Source organism: Marmota marmota, unplaced genomic scaffold, assembly GCF_001458135.2.
Source record: "Marmota marmota marmota unplaced genomic scaffold, marMar, whole genome shotgun sequence".
Classification (NCBI taxonomy): Eukaryota; Metazoa; Chordata; class Mammalia; order Rodentia; family Sciuridae; genus Marmota; species Marmota marmota.
In genome coordinates this window covers 20,977,243-20,996,463 of record NW_025999853.1, presented here as the reverse complement: position 1 = coordinate 20,996,463, position 19,221 = coordinate 20,977,243, and the positions used below count along the sequence as shown (strand labels likewise).

The 19,221-nt window shown below is 38.3% G+C and overlaps 1 long non-coding RNA gene across 1 annotated transcript in view; it reads right to left on the bottom strand.

Moving 5' to 3' along the window:
- The window catches only part of LOC107139789, a 31,090-nt gene that overhangs the window by 11,247 nt on the left and 622 nt on the right, over positions 1 to 19,221 (bottom strand). Inside the window, exons 2-3 of the long non-coding RNA XR_001503198.2 lie at positions 18,599 to 18,673; positions 16,253 to 16,403 (exon numbers count right to left, since the gene is read on the bottom strand). This is a non-coding gene — a long non-coding RNA (uncharacterized LOC107139789). The remainder of the gene's footprint in view (positions 1 to 16,252; positions 16,404 to 18,598; positions 18,674 to 19,221) is intronic.

Sequence of the window (19,221 nt, the reverse complement as noted above, 5' to 3'; positions counted from 1 at the left end):
GAAATAATTTTAAAATATCTTGACATTCTTAAATAGTAATACATTAAGGAGGCAAATGAAAAACGGATGTAAATTTTTAAGTTAAAATATGAACAATCAAAAGCTTCACCTGCTGCATCTACCCGAGGGACTGCATTTTCAGAACCCTGCCCCTCCATCTCCACAGGGGTACATAGTTTTCTCTCTTTGCTGTTTGGAATGTTTATGTGAAGAATATATGAAATGTTCTCCTCCAAGCCACAAGGACCCACTAAAGTTTGACATGGAGCTTGATATTTTTAAATACTGAAATTATTCTTGTCAATTTTCATCTCTGTGACCAGAACACCTTAGGAAACAACTTAAAGAAAGATTTGTTTTGGCTCATAATTTCAGAGGTTTCAGTTTGCTGGCTCCATTGATTTGGGCCTTAGGCCAGCAGAGCGTCATGGCGGAAGGTATGGCAAAGGTAAGCTGCTCACCTTATGGCAACCAGAAAGCACAGAAAGAAAGAAAAGAACTGGGGATGATTTAATCTCCAAGGGCATGCTCCCAAGGACCTACTCCCTCCAACCAGGTTCTACCTCCCACATTTCTGCCATTTCTCAATGATGCATTCAGCTGTGAAGCTCTCAATGGATTAATCCCCTGATGAGGTCAGAATCCTCAGCGTCCAGTCACTTCCCCCAAATCCTGACCTCTACACATGGACATGGTTGCATTGAGAAGCAATGAACTTTTGGGGAACATTCCATATCCAAAACATAACAATACTGCTTTTAGCTTACGTTAACCACTATCAATTACAATAAGCTATTAACCTTAGTGTCAGTTGAAGTTTCTCTTCTAAGAGGCATTCTCTCAGGGATTTAAAAAAAAAACAAAAAAAAAAAACTGGAATGATCCAGTAAAGAAGAGAAAGAGAAGATGAAGGACCAACTTTAAGAGAATTAGGGGAATCTGAGTGTGGGGGCACACAACTGAAACCCCAGGAACTCAGGAGGCGGAAGCAGGAGGATTACAAGTTCAAGGTCAACCTCAGCAATTTAGCGAGGCCCTACGCAACTTAGAGAGAACCTGTCTCTAAATAAAATATAAAAGGGGCTGGGGATGTGGCTCACTGATTAAACGCTCTGGGGTTAAATCCTCAATACAAAAAAAAAAATAGTGAGAAACAAAGTTTAGGATATACGAGGAATAAGAGCCCACTTATACAAGAAACACAAGGATGACTCGTCTTGTAGTGTGGCTCACATTCATTTCTCACATTCACATTCACTTCCCCTGCTAAGTGACAATCCAAGATGCTCACAGGGACTCTTGCTCCTCAATAAAGAAGACAAAATGTGTGAGGGCAAGCCTGAAGGGAAAGCTTTGCATGCTAAAATAGAATATATTGAACTGAGTTAGTGGGGAACAATTTTTGTGACAAGGAGACACATATTACATAAACGTCTATGATCCAATTTATAACAAACGAAAAAGCTCAAAAGTTGATCACCTACAGCATCTTAAGGAAACCAGTTTGTATTGAACTGACCTTTTTGTAAATTTCACTGCCAGGCCTATTTTGAGGCTGATACTGTTACCTACTGACTTCAGCTTTTATCACCCTTACCTACAACATCTTGGCACCTGTATAAATCATATGATTGATCCTACTTGGAGATAAGCCATAATTTCTGTTTTATACTACATATTAAAGTAAAAAATTCTCCCTGCCCCTGCTGAATAACATGATGGCCACCTTTAGTCCTACTGCTCAGGACAGCCCTCAATTCCTTGGTTTGTATTCCAGATCACATATGTGCTTCCCAAGATTTTCCTTTTTTAGAGGTTGATCTGCTTTCCTACTATTGATGCATCTGCCAGCACTTGTGAGAATCTCCTTCCTGCAGCCGAGAAATCTCTTTTGAAAATCAGTTAATAACTAAATTACTGAGATGATGGATTAATAAGGTGAGCGTCTCATGAAAATCATTTCTGTGGCAGATTAAATGTGATGAGGACTTAATGCTAGATCAAATTCCAGTTATGGATCAAATGATGAGTAATTTAGCAAAAAGAAAAAAACCAATTCATCATCATTATAATTTTTAGTAACTCAGTAATAATCACTTTATTATGTCACACATGGTGAAAGGCAGAATAATAACCCGCTCTAATTCCCAGACTTCTGACTATATTACTGATGTGGCAAAAGGACTTGCAGATGTGATGAAGTTTATGAACCTTGAGATAGGGTGAGAATCCTGGATTATCCACAAGGGCCAAAATTGGAAAGCCTTTTCCAGTGGTCAGAGACACTGAACAACCAAAAAGGAGGGAGATAAAACAGTATCTGACTCTGAAGGGGGAGGAGGTGTACCACGAGCCTATAAATGTGAGTGGCGTCTAGAAGTTGCAAAAGGTAAATAGACTTCTCCCTAGAACCTCCAGGAGGAACACAGCCCCACCAATGCCCATCGATGCCTTGACTTTAGCCCAGTGAAACCCATATTGAATTTCTGGAATACTGAAACTATAAGTTAATAAATTCCTGTTATGTAAACCACTACCTTAGGATAATTTGTTCCAGCAGCAGTAGAAAACTAATATGCATTTTGAATAATTTTCTTACTTAGGCTCTGTTCTCTTATACAAATTCTGCCTAGTGGTTTTTAAAATCTTACTAAAAATTACATATTTCATTTAAGTAGGATATTTAGCATGTAAGGTAGGCAGACTCACACTTATTAGATGAGAATACAGGCCAGATTATAAAGTTCCTTGTTCAAGGTTAAAGCTGGAAAGTAATGGATGTCAAATCTCATCTTCTGTCTTTTTTTTTTTTTTTTTATGACACTAAACCTGTCACTAATATTATTGCATCTGACCCTCATACCAACATATTTAGGCGGAAAGAGTAGAAGCAGATACTGTTACCTTTATTTTATGGATGCAAAATTTCCTATTTCATAGCAGTTAAGTCATTTTTAGCGGATAGAAGAAGCGCTCCTCATTTTATTTTTTTTTTGGGGGGGGGGTACTGGGGATTGAACTCAGGGGCACACAACTACTGAGCCACATCCCCAGCCCTATTTTGTATTTTTGTATATGGAAAGGGTCTCACTAAGTTACTTAGTACCTCACTTTTGCTCAGGCTGTTTTGAACTTGTAATCCTCCTGCCTCAGCCTCCTGAGCTGCTGGGATTACAGGTTTGCACCACCACACCTGGCTAGCTCCTCACTTTTAACTCATAATCCAATGCTATTTCCAACTTGTGTGTCACCAATAAGACACAATGTGTATATCTAGAATAAAATATGAAGGGTATTTAAAAGAGGGAAGAATACAGGCTTTAGATAAAAGCAAACTTGATTTACAGCAGAAGTAGCTTATAACAAGTAGGTTTACTTTCTTGAATCTCAGTTTTGTCATTTGTCAAATGCAAGTAATAATGCCTACTTGATACAGTTTATTGAAAGAATATTTTCAGTTCCTAATGGAAATATTGTATTCAAATGCAATTCCTGAAATAAGTGCATACATAGGCATCTCGTCAGGGTATCATGTCAGTTTCATGACTGCTTTGTGTTCCTCTTTACAGATAAATGGAATCCACATTTCAATCAGTCAGAAGTCACTAAATCTTGGCTTTAATCAAACTAATAAAAATCCAACTTAAGAAAGAGTTAAAAGGAAAGCAAGATGCCCCCTTCACTATATGAATGAATTAATTTGTAGTGGTTCCTTTGCCTTCTCAGGCCCCAAAAGAAAACTTTCATGAATGTGAAGGCTGGACTTAGTTTTCCGGACTTCTATTAGAGACAAAAGAGAAGATGACCCTTGACCGCAATGAACCCGCCTGAAAGAAATTGCAATCATGTTCAAATCTGCCTTCTTTGTAGCGTTTCCATGAAATCTAAATTAATGGGAACCCAGTGCCCCCAACCGAGTGGCTCTGAGCACAGAGCCACTGAGATGCTGGAAAAATCCATCCACGATCATCTAAAATACAGTCATCCTTATAACTCGAGAAGGAACTTCTGCAGTTCAGTACAAACCTATTCTATCTATAGATAGATACAGCATCATAGAAGTAAAAGGCTTTCTTTTTTAATATTTATTTTTTAGTTGTAGTTGGACACAATACCTTTATTTTATTTATTTTTATGTGGTGCCGAGGATCAAACCCAGGGCCTCGCATGTGCTAGGCACACACTCTACTGCCAAGACACAACCCCAGCTCAGTAAAAGTATCCTTAAAAATATTAATAAGAAATGAGATACAGATTGTGTTTTATTATAAAGTTCCAATTATTTTGGAGTGTTCACTGCATTCTTATAATAAAGAATGGTAATATTACTTAAAGTCATTTTGAAGAAAAAAAAATTATCAAAAAATCATTCTTCACAGAGACTATTTCAAATACTGAGAAATAAATTATTTTATGAAGAACTATTCAAAAGCCTTTCTTACTCGATGACTTTTTTTTCTGTGATAGATATTGAAGGGAAATTAGGAAACACATGGTTATTTTAGTGCCTTCTGTGCCTGACTCATGACATGCAGCTTGTATTCTTCCTTCCCATTAAAGACTGGGAATAAGATGTTAAAAGAGGCACAGTGATCACTCTGCCAACCACTTCTCAAGTCCTGGGTCCTCATGACATGTCTTTATATCATGGAAAGTGGACAAGAAAAGCACATAAGCAAAGTTTCCTAACTAAAATGAACCCAACCCTAAAATGGAGGACTCGGAGTTAGAAGCTTTGGCTCTCATTGAGTTTTTCACCTGAGCATCCTAAAAGCTATTTTAGTTCAACAGGCCCCAAACTACACTCAGCGTCCCCCTCTCTCAAGCTGTGCTTCCTCCGGTTTTTCCCTTCTCAGTGGTAGCCATCCCATCTCTTCTTCCTCCTAGTTGTGATCACAGGAGTTGGCATTTGCCTTTCTTCCAATCCCTCCTCACAGCTGGAGAATTACTGTGTCCTAATAAGTCCCACCCCCAATAGCCCTTAACTTCAGAAAAATATCACCATCTATGCCTCTGCCCAGGTGCGCAATTTCTGTTACTTTCAAACGGTAAAGGATTTCTTAGCTCATCCCATGTTCTGTTCTTAAATATCACTCACGAGACGCCTGCGCACAAAACGGTCCTGCTGTATCTCAACCCCTATGAGATGAAGACCACACACTGTAGCATGGTGTGCAATACCTTTCTTGCTTGGATCCTCACCAGAGAGCTTAGCTTCTGCCAGCTCTGCACAGGTGCCAGCACATGGCCTTGGATGTTTGCCTCTGGACATGCTCATTTACAACTCTGCACTCTGTATCTACCATGCTTACCGATAAAATTAACATCTTGACCTCTCTCTCAGGAAAATCCTGCTTGTTCTTTCAAGGGTTCCCTTCAGATGCGCTTCTCTGAGAAACCCACTTGGCTACAGAGGGATGCCTCTCGGTCTATAAGGATCTGATCTGCTCCATGTGTGGTAAATTTACCCATCCATCTTCCTCACCATATGCCAAGCACCTTAAGGGCTTCTCCGTTATCACAGGGTGTGGAATGTGGTGAGCATTCAGGTATTGCTCTCGGGATGAATGAGTGGATTTAGGTTAACTTTTCCCCTTGTCTAATGGGGTAATTTAGCTCCAAGGAGCTTAAGCAAGTTGCCCAAGGATACATAGCTGGCAAATACAAGAGCCAATAAAAGCAGACAGGAAGGGCCTCCAGATAGCAGCCTAGTAATCACTCTCTGCTGCCAGCTGCTTTCCTATTCAACACAACCATGTCCTGAGGCAACATCGTTCCCCAAGTTTCCTATCTTTATTAGGAGGCTTTTATTCTTGGCTTGATTCACTCTTGTGCTGCCAACACCTTCATTCTCCCATGAGGAGCTACCTCTTATATGTTCCCAAAGTATGTATTTAGAATGAGGCTGGCCCTGTCCCCTGATTTCAAGAGAAGCCACCTAGGACTTCCCAAGGAGACTGCAGCATCCCTCTGGGTACATCAGAGTCAATGTCAGTCCAGGGCTGGCTAAAACTTTTGAGAGAGGCTCTCCTTCCACTGGGCTTATAAAGCAGAACTGAGAAAAGAGGCACTTTGAGAAAGAAGTCAAAAGGTAAAAACAAAGTTGGGAGATTTCTAAGGACATTGAACACCTTTGGCCTATTGTTCCATGTGCCAGGATGGGTGGCTGTGTAATGTGCTGGCTTGGCTAAGAGGTAATCTAGCTCCCAGTATACCCTCTGCTATAAATTTCCGGTTAGACTGGAAAACAAGACATTTTGCATGAGAGTTAGAAGGTGGAGATGAAAATAGCTGCATTGCTTTTACCCATGAAAGGGCCACACAGGGGCAGAAGGCAGCATAGCAGTGCAAGCATCTTGCTGGTTACCTGCTCACTTGTCTGGGTGAGGCGTCCAGGTTTGCATCAACTTCACTTTGACTCAGATTTCCTTAGTTTATCAACTCCTAGAAAGGTGTAAGTTTAGCTTCATGAAAAAAAAAAAAAAGTGCCAGTTTCCCTTCTGCAGAAAGAAGTTAACATGGTCAGGAGGTGGAAAGAGGTTCCAGTCCCATCCTCCTAGACTTCATGTTCAAGCATGTCAATATTTCTTCACTCTTACCCACTTTGCCTCCAGCTTCCCTGGGAAACAAAGAGAGCAGTTTGATAAAGACTAGTCAGCCATCTTTTGTAATTGCATAGGTCAAAGTCTCGTAATAAATCACTTTGTGCTTGTGTGTGTGTGTGTGCACGTGCACACCTTTTAAACTGGTTAAACCCTTCTCTGATTGGACTCTAACAGAAACATAGTACTATCCCTGGACTTTTTCATTACCCAATTGATGTTTAATTAGTGTGTATTTGGTCTCTATCACTTGCCACTAATTTTAGGATTAATATGCAGATTTATCACATCTTGACTAAACTTGATATCCTGAGGCCAGAATCTGTCCTTCACTCATCCTAAATACTCAGCACCCATCAGAATGCTAGGTACGTAGCAGACACTTGAGAAACACATGCTGAATGAATTGACAACAAATGGCTACAGAACAAAAATGCCTTCCTGGGACCCTAATGCTAAAGCCTTTCACAATGTGAATGATGTGGAAGATGAAATGCAGAATGAGAGGGAACCCCGGGCCCCTGGAGAAAGCTATGAAGATCCCGAGTCTGAGGAGCAGCTGAGCCGTCCACCTGGCAGCCTGCGAGGAGGCTGCACATGTCTGACATCTCATGTTCGCCACTAGCACAACAGGTGTCCCAGGGCAGACAGCCCTCGCACGGAAGTGAGCTTCCTGTCACTGCTGACAGGGATTCGCAAAATGTGCATGAGAGAAGTGGTACAGGAAGAGATTTTTTTTTTCTAAGCAGAAAATCTGAAAGCATATCAGGTTCCTAGAAAAGGAAGCTTCTGAGAAAGGTGATTTCACAGTAGGAAACCCTATGACTCATCTAAAGAATTTATATCTGAGGTAAAATGTAAGTGTTAACTGTTCTTTGTGCTTGCCTAGAATACTTTAATAGATCCGAAGGAAATGTAAGTGGTTTATGGAAACCACAAAGACAGAAATTTCTGAACAGAAATTTTTAGAAGGGTTTGTCTGATTTTCAGTGAATCAGGCAATTATCCAGTTTATTTCCAAGTAAAAGCCTGCACAGAGAAAAAACAGGAGATATGCTATTGAATATTAAGTCCAAATGGTGGGGGTGTAACAGCCTGATAGTGACCCCCAAAGATATCCAAGACCCAATCCTGGAACTTGTGAATATTACCTTATATAGAGGTATGATTAAGGATTTTGGATGAGAAGAGTATTCTGGGTTATCCAGCTGGGCCCTAAATGCAATCACAAGTGGCATTGGCAGAGGGAGATGTGACCCCCGCCCCTTGGGGGGGCTGGCACAGCAGTGGCCCTACCAACACCTTGTTTTTTTAGCTTCTTGAAACCCATTTTTTACTTCTAATCTTCAGAACTGCAAGAAAATAAAATGTGATCACAAATCATCATGTTCATGGTGATTTGTTACAGCAGCCTCAGCACCTTAATAGAAGGGACCAAGCCACAAAGATGCAGCTTCCTGGATGTAGGCTAAAGGGAACAGAGCCACACACCAGCCTCTAGTCTGTAAGATCCAATAAGGACCAGTGGGCCCAAACTGGCTCCATACCCCCCAAAGTGTGCCTTTTTCACACACAGAATGTTCTGGAATGTCTCTAAAAATCCTCCCCCATCTATATTAAGCATCAGAGAAATCTCTCCTGGATTCACTGCCACCTACTCTCCCAAACTTGTTCTGGTGTCCTTGGCATTTGTTCCACTGACTCCTTGGCTCCTTCTAGCAGACACTTCATTTAGACACCTCAGTGATTTCTTTCCCTGGCTCTACCTTGGGATCCTACCTTTAAGGCAAACATTGGCCATATGCCTTATGATCCATGTGCCTGAGCAGCTTTGTTTTCACATCCAGCCCCATTTCATGGAATCCCAAGTGGAATTAGTGGTGCAGGTCATCTTACTTTCCAACAAGGAAAGTGTAGTGGAAGAGAAGAAAATTATCCCTGGAGCTGGGGTGAGGCCTAATTTGGGATCCTGGCTCCACCTCTTTCTAGTATGTACCATTAGCTTTCTCAAAAGTCAGGTTTTTGTTGTTTGTTTTCCCCTATAAACTGGACATACTACTGTCTTCATGGGGTTTCTGTGAAGATCAGAGATGATGTATAGAAATTTAGCATAGTGCTCAGCACATACTAGATGCTCAATAGAAATGTATTAGAAATCAAGTCAGTGGTCATTTTTATTCTTTCAGTTAATATTATCTTTTCTGTGACTGTGGTCTCTGTAACATAGCCCCTTCCCTGATTATATATCTTACCTAAAAAAAGTCTCCACTTAGGTCTCTTGAATATAACTCTTTGCCCTCATAAGGATCACCCCAAGCTACATATCAGTGAATCAGAACAGATGTCAAACACCAATTCAGGTTTCTTGTCTGATCATCTGAGTGTACCAGGAGAGAGTTTTACAGAGTTAGAGACAATGGATTCAAACTCCAGATGTTGCTACTTTCTACTTATGGCTTTTCACAAAATTATTTCTCTTCTTTGTGTTTCAGATACCTCATTGTAAAACGGGGATAATATCAGTGACCAGCAAAGTCATAGAAAATTGTGGAAAACTGATACTCCTCAAGACAGTATGTCCAAATAAAAAAAAAAGAAAAAAGAAACATGTTCTACCTCAATGATCATCAGTGCAACATACAATAAAACACCACTGTGCACCCAGCAGAATGGCTAAAATAAAGATGACTAACAATTTTGAGTCTTGGTGAAGAAGTAGAACTGGGACTTTCCTACATTGAAAATGAGTACAACACTGTTCTTGGACAGAGGCAGGAGCAGTCCTTCTGGCCCTGCCTCACCCCATGGAGTAAAAGAATCCATGCAGCCTAAGAGCATGCTCACTCAGAACACATCCCTGCTCCTTCCCAGGACTACAGTCCAGACAGTTAGGTCTCCAGAATTTCTTATCTAAATAGACCTCTTGCCCAGGCCCATTTTTGCAAAAGCAGACCTGGGTGTAAACCTTGTCCCAAGGGATGACCAAAGAGTGATCATACAGACAAGTACTGCAGATGCATGTTAGATTTGTTGCAATGCAAGGAGAGAAGAACAGCAGACTTCGGATGAGGAGATAGGGATGGCTGTCCCCATGCTGCCCCTGAGAATAATTGGCAAAATCACTATGAACAATGGCTGGAGTATATCTGCAAAAGCTGAAAAGTAATTTCATTAATATATAACCCACAAAAATTCAAAACTATGCAAAACTAGGGTTACATAAATCAAGATAGTGATTAATCCTGGGGAGGTTGGAGGGTATTTGTGGTCAATGGTTTTTTTAATTTTTTTTTGTTTTAATTAGTTATATATGACAGTAGACTGCATTTATGCACTTTGATATATCATACATAATTTGAAAATTTATACTCCAGTAAAGTAGAAAACCTCAAAGACACTGACAAATTTTTAGAGGCATATGGTCAACCCAAATTAAGTCAAGAGGACATACACAATTTAAACAGATCAATTTCATGCAAGGAAACAGAAGAGGCTATCAAAAGCCTACCAACCAAGAAAAGCCCAGGACCAGACAGATTCACATCATGAGTTCTACACAACCTACAAAGGAGAATTAATACCAATACTCCTCAAATTATTCCATGAACTAGAATGGATAAAGAAACCGTGTTATATATACACAATGGGATATTACTCAGCATTAAAAGATAATAAAATTATGGCATTTGCAGGTAAACAGATGGAATTGGAGAATATCATGCTAAGTGAAGTAAGCCAATCCCCCAAAACCAAAGGTCGAATGTTCTCTCTGATAAGTGGATGCTGATCCATAATTGGGTGTGGGGAGGGGGCATGGGAAAATGGAGGAACAGTGATTGGGCAAAGGGGAGGAGGGAGAGGAGGGGATGGGAGCAGGAAAGATTGTGGAATTAAATGGACATCATTAACCAAGGTACATGTATGACTGCACATATGGTGTGATGCTACATTGCATACAATAAGAGAAATGGAAAGTTGTGCTGAAAAAAAAAATCATGGAAAATTATCTGGAAGGAGTCACACCAAAGGTTAACAGTGATTGTGTCACAGAGGAAGACTATGAAAAGAGGGGAGGCAGGAAGGGAAGGGACGTTTTACTTTTTTTATTTAGATTTTCTGATTAGCTTGAGTATTTTATAATAAGCTTGTACTGCTTGATAGCTTTTCAAACTTCATGGAAAAAAAAGTTTGAAAACAGCTCCATTGCTTAACTTGGGCATTGACTCTTTCTCCATATCAATTTATCCAATTATAAAATAGCGATGATAACTACCACTTCATGGCGTGGTAGCAGGAGATGGTGTAAGACTTTTTACCCAGTGCCTGGTCCTAATAAAGTGTATTTATGTAGGCTATTTATGCTGTCTAATAATGGATGCCAGAAATCAGTGGTTCGAAACAATGACTATTATTATTGCTCATGTAACTGTAGCTTTGCTAGGAGACAGCTGGCATACACTGGACTTGGCCAGGCTACTTTGCTGAGTTTGGCTCTTTTCCATATACTCACACTTTCCTTAGACCAGTGGGATAGTCACAGCATGTTCTTCTTATGGTGGTAGGAGAAGCACAGACAGTGTAAACCTGTGAAGTCTATTAAGGGCAGGGTTCAGAATTGACACTCTGCAATTTCTACCTTACTCTATTGACCAAATATGTCACATGACCAAGCCCAAGGTAAAAGGTTATAGAAATATACTTCACTTTGGGAAACCAATTATCTTCTCAGAATGAAAATGCAAACAATTTCCATGTTACAACAGAAAAGTCTTTGGTAAACAGACCAGTTGGTCACTCAACTTCTCTCTTTGTTCTTGTAAACTTCAAAGTCACCCAGCAAAGAGTATGATATAGGGAGTAGTTAAAGAATTAAGGCTAATGATGAAATCCACCACAATTTTAATACTATTATCTCAGCAACTTGGAAAGCAAGCACACAGTAGGTGGTCAAAATTATTTTTGGTAGATGGGTTTTAAGTTTGCCAAACAACATCAGATCACCTCAAAGATATATATAGAGAGAGTTAGACAGATAGGTAGGTAGATAGATAAATACAGATAGATATAGATATATAGATATATATATAATGTAATATATTATCTGCAAATGAAAGTGCATTAAGATATATCTCTAGCAAAGGGTTATATTGTCAGACAGGTGATTAGGATAAATTTTCAAGGAAGCTTAAGACTCTTTCATACATAATTTTAATTTCATTTGACAAAGAATAAAATGAATCTCCTTAAGTCCAATGAGAATTCCTAATACCAAACTCCTATCCTTTTAGGGAGAATTATTTTTTACAGCAGATTCATTTTTGTTCTTTTTTTTTTTTTTTATTGAACCCGGGTGCTTTACAACTGAGCCACATCCCCAGTCCTTTTATTTATTTTTATTTTGAAATAGGGTCTTGCTAAGTTACTAGGCTGGCCTTGAACTTACGACCCCCCTGCCTCAGCCTCCCAAGTCGCTGGGATTACAAGACTGCACCACCATGCCCGGCAGCTTATAGCAGCTTTTTACCAAGAAAGATTATCTGACTTTTAATCATTTGCTTATGTGTGACCAAGAATATTTATTCAGCCTCCTCTAATCCTTTTCAAATGCCAAGACCCATGATGGGTGCCCATCCATAGAGGTCACGTCCACGGAGCTCTGCCTGCTGCTTGCTGCTACCCGTCACTTCCCTCCTCCTGTCTAGTATCTGCATTTGTCACCTTACACTAGCACTTACAGGATACGATCAATGCACAGGCACAAATCACAAGGAATGACTTAACTCTCCTCACAAGCATTTTTAATTGAAATTATGCCAGAGAATAAAACTTATTAAGGCACATAAATGTTTGAATGTTTGTAATTCTAAAAAAAAAAAAAAATTTAAAGGTAAAGGACTCTAGACATTCTAAATGAGAAAAGACTGCTATATTATTCGAGGTTCATTTTCATACAAACTCAAAGAATAAAATGAAATATTAACATGCTAACAAAAATGCTTTCATCTGAGCAAGTGAGCAGGGATCTGACTTTTAAGGGTTACAATCAACATGACAGGTGGTTTCAAAACTTCTGGAAAAATCAATTAGAGTTTAAGTGACCTTTGGGGCAAATATTTGGTCACCAACCTTGCTACAAATCCCAATCTAGGTGCCAATAACAAGTGAATTAAGCTGCTTAGAGTATTTTGAGTGATTGAAAAGGATAGTTCAGACAGATTATCTCAAAATACAATCAATAATTTTAAAGATATCAATAATTAGCTTTATTATACTGCAGCCAGGTTAAGTAACAAGTACCATCTCCAGGATCAAGGTCTTTTTGGCTGCCTACTTTCCCTCCCAAATGGATACTCTCCTTTCAATATTTGCACAGCTTGTGGTTCAGAACAGACCACCTGCTCTAAAAGACCCAGCAACAATTTCATCTGAAGATTTAAGATACTGTTAATCACCTGGGGCTGATAGAAACTGACAGCATCTATGTTGGCCTGAGGTTCCAGTGCAGCAGAGCACCAGGTCATTTCCAGTTTACAATTAGCCCTTGCAAAAGAACAAGCTAATTTCTGAGAAGAGCTTCCTCCAGTCCTTCCTTTGATCTGTTGGCTCCCACACCATCTGTTTTCTTTCTTAGTTTGATAAGGCAGATGGTCAAGAAGCATGCCATTCTGGAAAGATGTAAAAAGGCCAGGGATAAATAATAACCATGAATGTCGCTACCCTCAGCCTTTCCCTAAATGATCTCATATGGTTTAATGACTGTAAAGACAAATCAGACCCTGAGTTTAGGGGGCAACTTATCAGCCAACCATGACTTTTTGGGAAGGGTTCTCCAAAATCAGGCCAAATAATAAACAAGGAAGAGATAAGACAAAATGAAACTGTCTCCTCAGCTTTCCAAATCATTAAGGGACCAAAAAAAAAAAAAAAAAAAAAAAAAAACCTTACACGGCAAAAGTCAACCTTGGATTAAAAGCTACTCAAGGGATAGAAATAATAAAAATCCATTACACTTTGGAAAGCATACCCAGAGACTTAGGGCAAAAAATATATATATATGAGCTATTGATCAATGATTTGGGGAAAGGGGATGTTTAGGGAGTTGTAACATGTCATTTTATTTCCTTCTGGGAGTAGAAAGCACAAAAAGATAGGAAGATGCCTGAGTAATTACAATTGAAAGATTGGGGCTAGAGAAAAATGGAGGAAACGAAAGTTTTCTCATTCCATTCTTTCCATATTTTCTTAAAATAGTGCCTTCATAAAGATGAGAATTCTAAGTAATAGTTACCAAAAGTTTACTGTCAATTATATTTTACAATTCAAGTACCACTACACATTCCCCCAATTACAACATACATATATACATCTCCCCTCTCTCTGTCTCTGTCTCTCTGTCTCTCTGTCTCTCTCTCTCTCTCTCTCTCTCTCTCTCTCTCTCACATACACACACACACATACACTCACACACATTACATTTTAACCTAGAATTTATGCTCCCTTTCAATCATCATGGGCCAAAAGGCAGACATGTTATTCTGTCATTGTCTGTAAATGTGTAAAGTCACATTAATATCATTTCAGTTGACTTAATGCACATCATTGACACAGCATATGTTGTTTAATTTCTGTTTTAAAATCATTTATATTGTGACTCAGTATTTAAATTAAATGTTATTTTATAAGCATAAAAACTGAACAAAGATGTATGGGATAAATTTAATGTTAGTAAAGCAAATATTCATGTAGGAAAGAAATTTCATCTTTCCTTACAAAGCAACAACCAAATGCTTTATAAGACTCTGAGAACTACCAATAAACAGATAAATGTGTGCTTCATTTTGTTACTGAGAATTTTATGCAAAATTATTGCTATTATATGCCAAGAAATGCAAGAGAAGTCAGAGAAAATTACCAAATCCCCAGGAATAGATTAATGTCATTTCCAAACAGCCTGGTTTGAATGACTGGTACATGATCAGCAATGTTGTGTTTTGTTTTGTTTTCTTACTGGAACATAAAATAATGGTGCATCTTCTGTCTAATGGCACTGAGATTCAATAAGAAGGATATTACCACAAGTTTCCTTTAGCCAAAACAAAAAAACATAACAAAAAAAAAAAAAGAGGCCAGCCTCATTCCAGAATTCATGGTCATTCATGGTGATAAACCATTTCCCAAACAGGGGAAAACATCTGCATGATTCTTTGAAAAATTGTCAGATCGTGGCATTTCTTTTTCTAATAGATTTTTATCTCAGTCAGAGTAGAAGTTGACATCATTTACATGGCCTAATGGGACTTACAGGGTCCATGTTACCCCCCTGCCTCCTGGCCTTGCCTCTCTATCCCTTCTCCTGTTCCTCTTCACTCTCTCTGTTCTGGTTGCGTTGACTCCTTGCTTTCCCCTTAGCGTGTAGCAAGTTCACTTCCACTTCAAATATGCTCCTGCATCAGGACCTTGTCCTGGCTGTTCTCATCACCTGGAGCAAATTCCCTACCTCGTCTGCACTTCATTCACAATGCTGTTCCCTCATTGTCTGCTCAATGTCACCATATCAGAAGCCTCGTGACCTTTGTATCCTCTTTTAACATGTTTTATTTTCTCTGTAACACATTAATATATGAAATATTACATACGAATTTTTTCTTTTGTTCCTAAAATAATGTAAGTAAGCTTTAGAGAGCAGAAACTTTGTTGCATACATTTCTGTATCCCTATAAACAGTAGATATGTGATAAAGGAATGAAAAAATGATTTAATATTCCTCTGACAATGTTGTACCATCTCTTTCCCTTCTGTTTTATTGTTGATTCAGAAAATTATGTACACTGATGTCTGTGAATTATTATTTTATAAATCAATAATTCTGTTTTTTACTCCATTTAGGAGATTAATGAAGGGTGACACTTGTGATGTCAGACCCTCTATATTTAGTGCTGAGTCTGCCGCTTGCCGATGTGCAGTCATGAAAGTTATTTAACTCCTTTTCAGTTCCTCGCCTGTGAAAATGAGATGATGAAAGTATAGGATTTAATTCTGATGATTCTTATAAGGATTAAATTAAATAACACAAGGCCTGCCCAGCATGGTGGTGCCCAACCGGTAATCTCAGCAACTCAGAGGGCTGAGGCAGAAGGATCACAAGTTCAAAATCCAGCCCCAGCAACTTAGTGAGGCCCTAAACAACTTAGCAAGACATCCTGGTACTAAATAATAATATCAACAAAAACAAGACCTGACAGGTAATCAGCATTTAATAAAATATTGACTTTTACTGAACTATTTCCAACCTAATAGGAACCATTAGCAACAAAATGCTTCTCAAGCAGGAGGAAAATTTTTCCCCCAAGAAGATATTTGATGATGCTGGGAATGTTGTGGTTACCGTAGCTAGGGTATCACAAGGCCAGGGAGCTGCTAAACATCCAAATTGCACCTCTGCAAGAAAGAATTACCCAGCACAAAATGGGATAATGTCACTGATAAGAATCCAGATTGAGAACATTTGTTTCACCATACTGCAAAACCCAAATATTCCGGAAGAAGTAAGAAATCTAAAGAAACATTTAAAACAAATTTTAAAAACCCACCATTGTTCTCCTCGCATGCCTATAAAACCAACTCAGAGCTGGAATACATGCTCATCTTACCCACTCTGGAACGCTGGCCTTAAGTCTTTCACCATTGCCCTTCTAGATTCAAGGCCAAACTGATGCAAGTATTACTTTCCCAGTCTCAGGATTCCCAGCCAGTTGTCCATGAAGATTCTTGGGTTGGCCTGTTCAGTTCTGCTTTAGACCACTAGAGGGTAGAGAAACACTATCAATCATTCAGCATTTGATCAGCAGACTTGAAATTTGGGGTATTGTCAATCTTAATAAAATGCTAAATTAGTCCTGGCCCCTAAAATAAAAACTGCTCAGAATAGATTAATTAAACCACTTGATGTGTATGCAGTTTAACAGGCTGATTCAAATATTTCACTCTAATTGTCATCACCCCTAAACTGTAAGGTAAGGTACTAATTAAATTCAATGTCATGCTAAATGAAGACCTAATAAAAATAAATGGATAAAATTGTGTCTATTATGAAATTTATTATGATTTCCCTTAATGTTGTGGTAATATATTATGACTATATTTATAAACTTTCTTAGATGAAGATTTGATTATACTGTGGACTAAATCATATCAAATTAATTTATAGAGAATCTTATCCCCCAGAAATTAAGCAAAAATTGAGCATGAATTAAAACCTGAAAATAAATTCCAAATTAGAATAAATAGCATATTAATGAACCCTGGACCAAGCACAACCTAGAGTCAATGCCCATTTTCCTAACAATATTGCATTAGAAGGGACCAGAATGACAAAAAAATGTTATAGCATCATCATTAAATATTCAGATATAGCTCCATTTTCCATGCTCAGGTTTATAGTGGGGCCAAAGCAGAAGCATTGAAAAGAAAGAAGTTTGGAGGGTGCCAAGTGTGGTGGCACATGCCTGTAATCCCAGTGACTTGGGAAACTCAGGTAGAAGATTGCCAATCCAAGGTCAGCCTCAGCAACTTTGTAAGGCCTTAAATAACTTAGTGTGACTGTGTCTCAAAAGAAAAATAAAAAGGTCTGGGGATGTGATGCCAGCCTCCAAAAGATGTGTCTCAGAGGAAAATTGCTTCTGGGTTCAGTCTCCAGTATAAAAAAAAAAAAAAAAAGAGGGAAAACATGAAAAAAATTATTTGAAGAAAAGAAAGTCTAACTATTTTCCATTTTAACTAAAATTTAACAAATGTGGTGAAACAAATATTACATACATGATTCCTAAACTTACTCTTCTGATGTTCCAAGTTATCCATAATTATCGCTTAAGAGATTACAAAATTCTGTCCAAAATTCTTTTAATTTTCTTTAATATATATACGCACGCACACACATACAAATGCAAGTAAATAAAAAAAGCCATGTGAGCATTTTGATATGCAGCTAAAAGACAAAATGATGCTGTCAAAGCTGACAAATGAGAATAGAAATCAATGATTCATAAAGGTTTAAGTAGTGCATTAGAAAACAGCAGACTTTAAGAGACCATGTGGAAGAGTGGTTAACTACACAAACCTGGTAACAGACTAGGGGTTTGAATACTCCTTCAAAGTAATAGTTCTGACATTCTGGGAACATTATTTTATGTCTCTGTAACTCAACTGTAGAACAGCTGTACATATCATAGAATACATGGGTAAATATAGGTATGATGTTTAGAAATGTCCTTGGCAAATATTAACCTACGTAAGTGTTGTCTCTGATGATTATCATTTCCTTTAATAGATAAACCATCAGAAAAGATAATATCTTGACCTCTTCTCTTCTACTAGACACGCCTTTTCTTTCCAAAGTATTTACTAAATCAATGTATTTCTCAAGAAAAGCAACAAACTGAACATATTGGACTTCATAGAACTTGAAAAAATCTGAAAAACTTGGCTCAGTTTCAGAGCTGTCCCATCAAAATCATCACAACAGAGGCAGTCCTTCATTTCTTTTCTTTTCCTTCCCCCAGGACATGCCCACTCCACACCCCACTTTTATGTAAACAACAGGTGCAAATCATGGAGGGAGAAGAAGTTATCGTTCTGTTTCTTCTTTTTCCATTTAACTACAACACTCAAGCCAGATCTGGGGATAATCATAATGCATAACAGAAAAAAAAAGCCTTTTAAAACCATTGTGAAGGTTCTTTTAGAAAGCTCAAAAGCATTAATGGAAACATTTTTCCCCTTTTATTAGATTCTAGAAAGTTTTACTGGATGTTGAACATTTTTGTTTCCCTCCTGTAATAACTGGTTATTATTAACTTCTGATAAGACCAGAGGAAGGGGAAGTGAGGAATACAAGGACAGTGTCAGCCCTGTAAGAGTTAAAGCCTCCATCTGTTGCCATGGAGACAAGACCCTTATGCCTGGTGATGTGGATTCCAGGGACATAGAGTGCACCTCACCTTGCACTTCATTCAACTGCAATCAACTGCATTTCATTCAGAAAAATCTTCATTTACAGAGTTCAGTCCCAAATCCTAAAAGGGCCAAAATATCAGATGCTCAATACATTACATTGTAATTCCATTAGTTAAAAACTTGTTAACCAACATCACAATCAGCCTCACTGATCAGCCTCATATCACATCAGTGTTTATTCCATGACAGAGGACTGATTTGCCTAGAAATTAAAAATTAAAATATGCATGTAATAAAAAATAAATACTAAAAGTTTGCATTAATATTCTTTTATAATCTAGCTCAACAGGGCCCCTCTATTTGAAAAAATTATTTAAATGTTTCTCTATTCCACAGAGCACAGACAGATGGATTGGTTTTGAATACTTGTCTTACCACTTATTATATAATTTTAATCTAAATTCCTAATTTTAGAGTTAAGGTTGTAGCTCAATGCTACAAAATGTGGTTAGCATGCACCAGGCCCTAGGTTCAATCCCTGGCACCATAAAAATAAAATAAATGAAAGAGTTTCTAATTCTCTATATCTCTATTTTCTCATCTGTAAATTATGGAGAATAATATGCTTTACCTCACAGGATTACTGTGAGGATTAAACAAGTTAATA